Source organism: Periplaneta americana, chromosome 2, assembly GCF_040183065.1.
Source record: "Periplaneta americana isolate PAMFEO1 chromosome 2, P.americana_PAMFEO1_priV1, whole genome shotgun sequence".
NCBI classification, from domain to species: domain Eukaryota; kingdom Metazoa; phylum Arthropoda; class Insecta; order Blattodea; family Blattidae; genus Periplaneta; species Periplaneta americana.
This window is the reverse complement of record NC_091118.1, coordinates 157,788,771-157,800,453: the sequence shown is the minus strand read 5'-3', so window position 1 is coordinate 157,800,453 and position 11,683 is coordinate 157,788,771. Positions and strand designations below refer to the sequence as shown.

Sequence of the window (11,683 nt, the reverse complement as noted above, 5' to 3'; positions counted from 1 at the left end):
CTTATGTCTGTGGAAACACCGGAGTACGCAACGAGTCTAGTGGAGCGCTCCGCTCCGTTTAGTCTCTGTCTGACAACGCTGCTTTAACTCTATTAAATATATGTAGAATATAATCTAAATTTAACAGAAGAAATACTGAAATCAGAAGTAAACATTGAAATAATGAAACAGTTGTTTTTAGAGACAATTAATATTAGGTACCCTCCACAAAACTGGCTTCATTTATACACCGACGGATCCTTGATCTCCAGAGAACAAGGTGCCGGTGCAGGTGTTACGTGCTGTCTCTTCTCACTTTATAGATCTCTTGGGTATGGAACAACAAGTTTTGATGGAGAAATCGTTGCAATAAGTAAAAGTCTCAGGAATCTTCTATGCCACATCAATAAATTTAAGAATGCAGTTATATTGTCAGACTCCAAAGCAGCTATTCTATCAATAGTCTCTAAACACAACCTTCATCTCAAACAGCAGAAATAACTAAAATGCTCTCTCAATTAATATCACTCAATAAAAGAATTGTATTTCAATGGATACCATCCCATTGTGGAATCCTGGGAAACGAGAATGTGGATGCATTAGCAAAGAAGGGCAGCACTGCTACTTACAGACCTGTTACTAAATCTACGTATCACTCTGTGAAAAGATTTATTAAATCTACATACTTAGACTTCAACAAACAAAATTTGGTAACAGAATCACAAGGGAAAAAATGGGACTCTCTGCATCATAATCCACAGTTAATTCCCGATTTACCACGAAAATCGTCTGTAGCTGCATTTAGATTGGCAACAGGCCATGATTGTTTGGCCAAACACCTGCATAGAATTGGAATATATCAGTCCCCTAACTGTCCATTATGCAACTCAAACCAAGAAATGGATTCGGAACACCTAAAAATCTGTGCTTCATTGGCTGACCATGATAATTTTTTTTTTTTTAAATATTGGAGTGCAAGAGGTCAAATGACTTTATTGTCAAACGCCTGGCTTTAGAAAATAACAATAACACATATATATTCAACGTTAAGACGTAGCAATATAACTTTCATGTGTAGTAACGTGCCGCGGAATTGGTAAATCAATGTTTTTATAACGCATGCTACATTGTATTTCTAACTTTCCCTCCATCCACTACTAGTGCGAAACTACTACCCCAACTCCGCATTCATTCCAGGGCAGATGAACTGTGTCACTGACAGTATATAGGCTATTTCTCTTGTGTGATATTTCTACGCAAAGATACGCAATGTACCTATCAATAAAATTGTTATCCTGCCCATTGTTTTCCAGCACTTCTGAATGGGACTGATATTAGGAAGCCACCAGAAGACAAATGGGTCAGTGAAGATTTTTTCAACGTACCCAGTCATTAGAAAGAATAAAAAAGTAGGATTCCAAATATTACTCTCTTTTCTATAAAATCATACTCGTCTCCACAGAGACACTCACAAGACAGAATATCAATGAAGGATGTCCGAGCCGGGAATCGAACCCATGAACTTTCGGAAGTGCGGAGAATGCACCTTAGACCATGAAGCCATCCGGTCCGGCAAAGACCATTGTGCTATGACATTTTAAAAAAACTCTTTAAAAATTTTTAAAATATATTATGACCTAAGAATTTTAAAATGCATTGCCATATTCAAAAATTGAAAACCTGCTCTCAGAAATGAAAAGTAATGTTTAATCATCCACTGAAAATGTTTGATTGACCACAGTGAAATTTTATAATTTTAGGGGGACTTTGAATATGTGGCTAAAATATAAAATAACGAGTAACTCGGAAACAGAACGACCAATTTACTTCACATTTGGCACGGCATTTTGTACTATATAAAAATCATTGAGATCAGTTGAAAATTGTAACAGTCATAAACCTTAATAGTGTACTCCCTTAACTATGGTTTGAAATGCTAACACTATGAGCTTTCAGATTCACAACCAATAGGTTATGTAGGTTTTGACTTACTCGGCTCCCATATCCGTCCTATTTAAGTGTCTTTGATTTAATCATCACGAAGACTGGAGGCTGAGGGACAGGTCTAACGATGAAGGATTTATTTTTAACAGAGATTAATGTCTTGCTGACAGTCCTACTTGATATTACGGTTGTGTAGTTCGTTCAGTATGGTTAACCGACGGCTTCTGGCTGAAACGCACAGAGATTCTATTCCGGTCAGATCCTACTAATTTCTTTTGGTGAACGAAGTGATTACAGTGTGATGAAACTGATGAAAGAGAAATTGTATTTGACGGATGAGTCTGAGATTTCGCCTTGATATAGATCCCTACCTGACAGCCACCTTACATACAGGGAAACGGCACTTTAATAGTTTTGATTTTTTTATTTTAGTAGGTTATTTTACGATGCTTTATCAACACCTTAAGTTATTTAGCGTCTGAATGAGATTAAGGTGATAATGCCGGTGAAATGAATCCGGAGTCCAGCACCGAAATTTACCCAGCATTTGCTCATATTGGGTTGAGGGAAAACCCCGGAAAAAATCTCAACCGGGAATCGAACCCTGGCCACCTAGTTTCGCAACCAGACGCGCTAACCGTTACTCCACAGGTGTGGACAATAGTTTTGATGAGGTCCACATTGCAATTACAGGGATCCTAAGAATCCCCTCTCACTTTTTTCTTTGGTGGTTTACTTTTACCGGAAGAAGAATTATATTTAAAAATTATTATTATTATTATTATTATTATTATTATTATTATTATTATTCATAGCTTTCTGCCCAAGAGTAGGGCTTTCACTGCAAACTCAGGATTCTCCAATCTTTGCTATTTTCCACCTTTCTCTTAGTCTCCGCATATGATCCATATAGCTTAAGATATCATATATCTTCATATGCCCTAACTTATCTACCGTTCACCATTCCTTCCAGTGTATCCTTCAGTACGCAGTTTCTTCCCAGCTAGTGACTCAATAAATTCCTCTTTCTCTTCCTGATCTACTTCAGCATCATTCTTTCTTCACCCACTCTTTCCAACACAACTTCATTTCTTATTGTGTCTGTCCATTTCACACGCTCCATATCCACATTTCAAATGCGTCTATTCGCTTCTCTTTACTCCATCGTGATGTCCATGTTTCTGGCCTAACATATACAGAGTCCGCCAAAAAAATGTATAGACTCTTTAAGGAACGAAAACTATTTATTATGTGATGAAAGAGTAATGGAACGGAGAAAAATTCTATCCGACGCCGGGATTTGAACCCGGGTTTTCAGCTCTACGTCCTGATGCTTTATCCACTAAGCCACACCGGATACAACTCCGACGCCGGTCAGAATCGTCTCAGGTTAAGCTCCAACTCTTGGGTTCCCTCTTGTGGCCGCCCTCTGCACTACGTCATAGATGTCTATGAACGCAGGACCGAAGTCCACACATGTGCTGAGGTGCACTCGATTCTGACCGGCGTCGGAGTTGTATCCGGTGTGGCTTAGTGGATAAAGCATCAGCACGTAGAGCTGAAGACCCGGGTTCAAATCCCGGCGCCGGAAAGAATTTTTCTCCGTTCCATTACTCTTTCATCGTATGATGACGCAGAATATCTGCATGGAAATATCATATGTACTTCGGTGCATTAAAATAATATATATTTATTATGTGTTTGTTTTACATTTAAATACTGATCACACATGGAGTACCGTCTTCTGTTGAGCGGAAGACCATAATTACAACATACTCGTAATTCAAATCAATTGACAAAGAGAGTATACATTTTTTGGTGGACTCTGTGCAATACCATACCTCATACAAAGCACTTTACTAGTCTTTTCCTTAGTTATTTTTTCAGAGGTCCGCATAAGATGTTTTTACGTCCGGAATCTTATGCCGTGGAAAGACTCATCATGCCATGTTTGTAGATTTTCTTGGGGAAGATAAATGTGGTAGCTTCCCGTTGCTTTCCGCACACAACTCTCTCTTCCGCATCTTAAAAGATCCCAGGGGGCCCCAGCGTGAAAGTGAGGAGAGGGGATTTGGTTAATCTGGCCCTCCGGACATCACCGAAATTCACCTCAAGAGTTAAATATCAGTTCTATCACGGTTTTGACCCGATTAGTGATCGGAAAATATTATTATTATTATTATTATTATTATTATTATTATTATTATTATTATTATTATTATTATTATTAATGAATTTATGGACTAGAGTCTTATATTTTTGGAGAAAGTGTTGGAAAAATATTTATAACTAAAATATGTTCTGGTTTGGATATTCTCTGTACAATTCCTAAATTCCTTTGGACATAAAAATTATTTTACGCGACTCTTATTATGATTGCAGGTAAGAGCGAGATTTTAGTAGCAAGACGAATGCATTGGCGACACTGAATAAGACAGAAACAGCGAGATAGCTAGGTAGTAACCGGGGACATAAAACCAACCCTTTCTCTCACATTTCAGCAATGTTGGTGTGGCAATACTTAGAGATGCTTTGGTGGCTCTTTTGGGGGCGGAACGGAAAGAGATGGAGTGTGAGTGAAGGGTGGTGGGTGAAATGGTGCGAGATAAGCTTGGAATGGACTCTTCTTGATGCCATTTGACGTTGGTAGGTGGGGATGAGGTTAGTTGACCCAGCGAACAGGGAATTTGTACTGGTGTACAGTTGTTTTTGACATAGTCAGAGGTTCCACAACACAAATGACCAGCCAGACTAGACTGTCTTCCTCCCGAACTCTCTCTCTCTGATCAGAGAGAGAACTACATCCCTTTCCGTGACGGAATGGACCACTCCGTTGCCTGTTTTTTATTCCTAACACACATCTACGCATACAACACTTTTTCCCCCTCCGTTCTTATCTCCGTCTTTTTTTTTTTTTTTTTTTTTTTTGCAGGGTGATACGAAAATTAGGTGAGGGTAAGTATTTCATACTATTATATTTTTATGGTGACTATGATATCGTGTCCACCACCACGTCTTAAATTGTAGCATATCTGCGGCTGCAGATCTTGCGAATTCATTGTCAATTCTCAGCAAAAAGTATGATATTTGTTTTCGTTCACAGTAACTAATTGAATATTCTTTGCCTTTGGTGTGTCTTTATTGTCTTAAAGCGGTGACCTTGTGCCATGCTAACCACATGAGATGGGATTCCTGTTGCTTGTGTATGTCATTACTAACCACGAATACTATAACCACGACGTAAATACCAGATCGCTTATCTGTGGCATGATAAGGATAAATCGCAATATAGCGAACGCCAGTAGGGGACGTTATTCCCACCCACATGAAATGTGCATTCGACACAACACTCGCCTATCACGTAGAATGTCTGGTGAGCTAGTAGGGGAAAAGTGGAAGGGGTCGTGGGCGGAGCTTCTACGTTCGCTATATTGCGATTTGCCCCATGATAAGTATACCTCTTCATAGAACATCTTGTTATTCATCATCTTTTACAGTATCCACCTCGCGACAATGGAATTCCTTGCTGCAAGACAATAAACACTTTTAAATACAGTTTAAAAGATAACGTTCTTAGTATTTCACTCCAATCATACTGACTTAAACTATCACTGACTATATTATCGCAAGAGACTTTGTCGTGTGTGCCAACATTGTGCCTAATATCCGCGGCTGTTGCAGCAGGCTAATTCTGTCGATGAGAATCCTTTCAGTTTCAATAGGTGTTTCATAAACGAAGGTTTTCTACCGGAGTGAACTCTGGCAACCTAAGAGGCCATAGTGCAGGTCCACCTCGTCCAATCCGTCGATAATGTCGAGACGATTTCGTGCATGCTGAAAAAATGAGAAGCTTCATCGTGAAGAAACCATATATCATTTCTGACTGCGATGGGCTAATCTTTCAATAGTTCTAGCAGCACGTCCCTTAAAAATGCATAGTTGGGTCATGCTTTATGATTCGAACACGCACGGTCAGGATGAAGTACACGATTAATTCTTCGAGCTTGCCTACTGTTCCCCCGAAGTGATTCAGCTGGAGTGTACCTCTCCATTTTAGCGTACGAACACAAATGACTCGCAAAGTTTGTATGCTATCCTAAACACTGTGACGTAGGAATCACCAACGATTTTAATTGGTTTCCTAATGCAATACAAGAAACCACATAATAGTTAAATGCGCTGCTTAATTTACTTCTAGCTTAATTCTGTAACTTCTTAAGAACTCACTTCCGATTTATACAGTAGGCCTATTTGCAAACTTGTTTATTTTGCAATTCATTTTATATTCAGATAAATCTAATATAATATAGTGAAAATATTTTGAGTTCAATCATAAGATTTATCTATTTGAAAATGTTTATTTGCTACAATATGTATAGAATATTAACGTTTTCGCCTTTTCGGCATCATCAGATATGTTAAAATACGTAATCTATAACTTGAACAAATTAACGAATATACATTGTAATACACATGACAGATAAATTTCATGAGTTTTATGCACAGTATTATGTAGTTAAGTAAAAGTTTTTATAAAAATGAATTCAAACATGTAAATTTGGAAGGACAATTGTGATTGTATATACATGTTTGTAACATGAGTTATATGTATATACAATCACAATTGTCCTTCCAAATTTACATGTTTGAATTCATTTTTACAAAAACTTTTACTTAACTACATAATACATAAAACTCATGAAATTTATCTGTCATATATATTACAATGTATATTCGTTAATTTGTTCAAGTTCTAGATTACGTGTTTTAGCATATCTGATGATATTTTGCAATTCATTTTTAATTTTCAGAGAAGTCTATATTGTGCCTTATAAGTATTTATTTCAGTCACTGACTTCACAGAATATGTTTAAGGTGCTACACCTTTACATTACATATTTAAAAGACGTATGAACGTTTTCGTTGGTCTACACCAACATCATCAGATACGAAGTACATTTCAGCAATATCAGTGCTCTCTACATAATATCTACAAATACAAAACATGCGAGTATTTAGTGGCATGTAAAATGAGACATATTAAAAACCAACATTGCTGTGATACACATTGACATTCAATATGACTGCCTTGATTGTCACTTACTTAAAATACACGTATAAATTACAAAAAATATTGATTTACATATATATATATATATATATATATATATATAAATGCAAGTCTTCACATATGAGATAATAAAATGACATGATTTAAATCATATATATATATATATATATATATATATATATAAATCAATATTTTTTGTAATTTATACGTGTATTTTAAGTAAGTGACAATCAAGGCAGTCATATTGAATGTCAATGTGTATCACAGCAATGTTGGTTTTTAATATGTCTCATTTTGCATGCCACTAAATACTCGTATGTTTTGTATTTGTAGATATTATGTAGAAAGCACTGATATTGCTGAAATGTACTTCGTATCTGATGATGTTGGCGTAGACCAACGAAAACGTTCATACGTCTTTTAAATATGTAATGTAAAGGTGTAGCTCCTTAAACATATGCTGTGAAGTCAGTGACTGAAATAAATACTTATATCTGATGATGCCGAAAAGGCTAAAACGTTAATATTTTATACATATTGTAGCAAATAAACATTCGCAAATAGATAAATCTTATGATTGAACTCAAAATATTTTCACTATAAATTTGTTTAGTTTGAAGTTCTCCATAACTACGAAGTTTTGGCAGGTAGTTCATAAACGCCCTGTATAAGGTGTACAAAATACTTATAAGAAAACCTACTCCGTTGCATTATTAAAATTCGAATAAGCTAATTGATTAAGAGGGAATATGTTTTCCATACCCCATCCACAAATTCACGAATACAACCTTGATAATGATACTAAATCTTCAAAACAAAATCGGAGAAATGAATTATATAGCTGTCAGTATTGAAGAAGACATGAACACAAAAGTTCAAGCACAATGACAAGGGAATGTCAGGTTCTTGCTTTTACGAGTGTTAGAAGAATTTTCGCAAGAGCATCTTGGCAACGCTGCTACAGACCAAGTTCGTCTGGTTCTTACGTGAAAGGAAATCTCTGGAGACAGAGATGGTACCATTCTTTAGGGTAGGCACAAAGAGATGAGAAATGGTGTAGGTTCTGTAAGTCTAGTACGTCATGCTGATAAAATAGGAACGAACTTGAGATTCATTCCAGAAGGAACTCTGCAATCCGCGACTCTGTAGTGAAGTCCAGGATAGCTGCAAAATTGCAATGATGGAGAGTAAATGCAGACATTTGTATTCCGTTCATCCAAATGCGTTTTCGCACACAGATAACGTAGATCCTCCTGGATGTGGCCGCACTCCACAGTGAGGTGACCCTGTTTTTGCCCGATCAGCTGATGTTGCCACCAGAATCAGCCAAATGGTTCGACGCCGGAAAGTTTTCGTTCCTTCATAGAGGATAAGATGGTTTAAATTTAAAAGAATATTCAGTGACATGATGGAAAGTAATGTTATCCACACATAAAATGTAGTGCACATTTCAGATACCGTATACTGGGGAAACTTAATTTAAAAAATGTAAATCACGATATCCCAGATGCATTGAACATATTTTTAAGCTGACTATTACACTTTTACTACGTCATACTACTTTTGACCAATAAAACGGTACGAAAGGACGTCTTTCAACCAAACATGGCCGCTTATCGCACAATTTAATCGCTTCACTAGCTCTTGTTTAATTGCATTTTTTTATTTTTATCACTACCCTAGCATTTGTTTCTTTGTTTGCCACCATTTCAAATTTTTATGTGCTGAAGTGTGTGATTTTTTATAATATAACAATTGACGATTTCTTAAATGTGATGTTCTAGTGTTAATCTGGATTTGTGATAATTATCATCATTATCATTATCATCATCAACATGCACTATAGCCTAGAGTGGACTCTTGTCTCCCTCTATAATCGTCTTGTGTGACAGTATTCCAATTTTTACATTTCATTTTGGTGGCCTACATCTTCTACTATTCCATCAATCCATCATAAATGTGTATATTCAGAACTTGTAGAACTTTATCCCTTGTAAAGGGACATAATTTTATTTTTATTAACATTTCTAATATTAACCTGGCTATACCTTGTTGAGAACCGAAAATACCGTTTGCTACCTCCTTCCACGACTGGAGTTCGATGATACTGGCGTAATATACAAACAAATCACTTTACTAGGTATAGGAGAGAAGAAAAGTAGTTCATCCATTTACGTAAACTAGGAAATTTCACGCTTTTTGAGTTTGATAATTTCCATTAAATACAGTACAGTAGACTATTAACAATATGTGTTTTTATTTACGAACTGAGCTGTCCATGTGGATGTATTCCTTATGCAGTGTATATTATACTGTCCACAGTACATTAGCGTACACTATAGTGAATGAAGTTAAATTGAAAAATAATCATAATATGGATATTTAAACACATTTTTTTAAATGGTGGCCGTACATTTCAATACAGGCTTCAGTTCTAATGTGGATATTATCGCACTATAGACTATTGTACCTAATTCCAATTACCAGTTTCGTCCTTCGTACCAGTAACTCATGTTGAAATAATTCTGCACCTACTCTATAAAAGAGTACCTTGTAAATTCAATCTTCACCTCTGTCCGATCCGAAAAGATAAAATTACTCAGACATGCTATCTACTGTCCGTCCAAGTGGTTATGTCGCGGGGGGGTCGTAGAAAGGGGGCGGGGGAAATCACGTGACAGTTAATTACTTAACGAGGCCCTTTCATTTAAGTTATTTTAAGCAGTTGTATGGGTATAATATTACGTAGACGTCCAATTCCTAACAAAAATTAATGTTCTCAGAAAAGAGCTAAGACAGCGCAGCCACTAGGCTTTACAGAGAGGCGAATAGAAGCAGGTGGGGGAAACCGGGATGCGACGTAGACAAATGGACGACAGTACCTGTGCGAAAATGATTCAGTATTGAAAGCCCTTTCGTCACTGGAAAACGCGAACATATTTTTGGAACGTACTGTTTACTATGACCGTAAGGCTACTATGACTGTATATGCGGTCTTGGCTCTGTGTGGAGGACGGTTGAACTTCATTAGTAGAAGGGGTGGGAGTAAAGTACATTCAAAAACTCAGGTACAATAAAAATTGAAGTAAAAATAAAATGATGACCCTGTACAATTCATTTTCACCCATCTGCCTTTCCACTCATTGATGGTTTTATTCCCAAAGGCAGGTCTTTCAATGGAAACCCAACATTCCCCAGTCTTCCGCTTTTCCTCCTTCCTTATATTGTTAGTCAAATCGGTCTATTATGAATACAAATTTTCTTTCAAATATGCCTAATCTTATTTCATAATTTTTATAGGCCTATATGGAGGTTCTTGCTGATGTGTACTTCTATTATCGGGCAGTAGACCTATATCTCACTTGATATGTGTCAGAAGAACAATAAATATATCTGAAGTCTGATAATTATTGTAATTTGTAGGCTAACCGTTCAGAGATGTATGCAATGGAGGGGAAAAGGAACTGGCCACCCTATCCTTTATCTCCTGGCCTACTTGTCTCATGATAGTTGACTAAACAACAACATGGTCCATGTTTCTAACGCATATGTCAAGTTTGGTCTCCTAAGAGTTTTATGCAAAATTATTTTCTATATGGAGAATATGGGACTTACAATGATTTTCAAGCTAAAAATATGCTCTGTTTGCGGTCATCACTCAGTTTTAAATTTCTTTTTATGTAGGCCTATTATTGTCAATGGTGACAAAAGATATTATAAGCCATTAGAGCATTTTACTCAGGTTATCCTGCAGCAAGATAAATTTTTTGCTTAGGTTGCTTACCGTTTAGAGCACTTTTGACTAGTATAGACTACATAATATATTTATGCCACCAGAGGTGCAAATTTCATTTAGAAGGTAGCCTTTTGTCTCGAGGTCTCCAGTTCAGTTTAGCTTTATTGACAATATTTCTCTGTACATGTTACGAGAACTTGATCTTGGGTTTGGGATACCAACCTGAGCGACTTCAGGCTGGTACTTATTTGTTATTTTATACTTTATTGGCATCTCTACCTTTATTGGTTGGTATGTTTTATATTTATAATTTTAGGCCTATTATATATTCCTTTATTGGTGGATAATTTTTATATTAATAATTTATTTTATTTGTGACATGCATTTTATTTTTGTAGCGGCTGGGATGTAGAGAAACAGAGTTAATTGACTACGATATCCATTTCGACATCACTCATGTCACACCATATTCAGCAGAATTCTACAGTGGTTGCGAATAACATAATATCTTCGACTCAGCTTATGTTATGTGAAAATTGTGCAAAGGGGAAGAATGCAGGCAGACTCCTAAATTTGGTGTCGATGTTCTTAACCTTGCGTGTGAACAATCATCCAATAATACTTGAACACCTCCAGTAATGTGAGTTCCCGGAATAACTCGTCACTTTTTGATCTTATTCGTTGTAAGTTCTATAAAGATATGGTTCACAAAAGACTTGTAGTAACAATCATTGTACAACTAAACGTCCATATAGCAACTAGCCTAGTTTGTAGGATGGCGCGGGCATAATATGCATCAGCTTGTAGCATCTAGACCAGGAGTGCAACAACCTTATGAATACTGCGGGCCAATATTAAAAAAATATATATTCTTTTGGAGGGCCGCAGACATCCTCCAATAATAAATAGAATTTACATAAATGCCTTACTATAGTCGGACCATCGGATCTGTG

The 11,683-nt window shown here is 36.6% G+C and overlaps 1 non-coding gene across 1 annotated transcript; it reads left to right on the top strand.

The window, feature by feature from the left end:
• Positions 1-3,442: 3,442 nt before the first annotated feature.
• Positions 3,443-3,514, top strand: TRNAY-GUA (transfer RNA tyrosine (anticodon GUA)). Its single transcript has one exon. It is a non-coding gene; the product is annotated as a tRNA-Tyr (tRNA).
• The last annotated feature ends 8,169 nt before the right edge of the window (positions 3,515-11,683 follow it).